The following is a 1,390-nucleotide window of genomic DNA, read 5'->3' as shown; positions in this document are numbered from 1 at the left end:
TGTAGACCAGGCTGGTCTCGAACTCACAGAGATCTGCCTGCCTTTGCCTCCCGAGTGCTGGGATTAAAGGCGTGCGCCACCACTGCCCGGCTTACAAGTTTGATTATTATATATGACTAACTACTAACCTGTATTTCTTAATTATACATTTTTAAATGAGCTGCAAAAGCACAATATCCCAGACAAGAGTAAAAACATACATAGAATATAACAGAAATAACTTTAAATTTGTATCAATATAGGCAAATTATATACCAAAATCCATACCATTATAAAACATTTGAGGGGGGCTGGAGAGATGGCTCAGTGGTTAAGAGCATTGCCTGCTCTTCCAAAGGTCCTGAGTTCAATTCCCAGCAACCATATGGTGGCTCACAACCATCTGTAATGAGGTCTGGTGCTCTCTTCTGGCCTGCAGACATACACACAGACAGAACATTGTATACATAATAAATAAATAAATAAATAAATAAATAAATCATTTGGTTTTTCGAGACAGGGTTTCTCTGTGATTTTGGAGCCTGTCCTGGAACTAGCTCTTGTAGACCAGGCTGGTCTCCAACTCACAGACATCCACCCGCCTCTGCCTCCCGAGTGCTGGGATTAAAGGCTTGCGCCACCACCGCCTGGCAACAGTTGTCTTTTTATCCTGTATTTTTATATCCCCTCTAAACTATGACAAACATCCATAACCCACCAAATGACCAAAAACTACCCACCCACCTCTTGAGAATGTGCACATTTTGCTCTCTAGACTGCTTCCTGTTGTATGGGGGTGACAGTATCTCCAGGGGACCCTGAGAAAATTGAAGTAATGGTCATGTCTGGGGAAAACTAGTTGTAACATTTGTTGTCCAGTTTCAGAGCTGTTCCCATGCAGAGAGATCAGCATATATGTTCCCTCTCTTGTAGTTTTCCTTGGTTTCTTTCTGTTTGTAATTAGACAGAAAGACAGGATTTTCAGGGGGTCTTCCCTGATCAAACCTGATCTCTACTAACCTTGAAGGAATCCATTGCCTTTCCTGTGGAAACAAAAGCATACCATCTCTCCCAACATAACACACTTTCTGAATTCCAGTTTAAAGACATCCCCAATGCATGTAGGCTGGTTTGTTTCCGCAGTCTCTTTTACAATCCAGTGTCTTTCAGCAGCTCTCATTTGCTTATCAGCATTCAAAAAATCCAAAGTAGACACAGCACCACACACGATCCAAACTCCCTGTGTGTTTCCCATCCTTGCATGCCTTATTTATTTGTATTACTTTACTCTCTCTTTAAAGACTTTATTATTTTAAACTATTTTTTCCTATGACTGGCTATGCCCATTTTCTTTTCTTTCTTAAGCCTATGCACATTTTTAAACACACTGTAACCTTTTTTTTTTTTTTTT

This window comes from Microtus ochrogaster, unplaced genomic scaffold, assembly GCF_000317375.1.
Source record: "Microtus ochrogaster isolate Prairie Vole_2 unplaced genomic scaffold, MicOch1.0 UNK15, whole genome shotgun sequence".
Lineage (NCBI taxonomy): Eukaryota > Metazoa > Chordata > Mammalia > Rodentia > Cricetidae > Microtus > Microtus ochrogaster.
The sequence above is the reverse complement of the archived record's forward strand: the minus strand, read 5'-3'. Positions refer to the sequence as shown.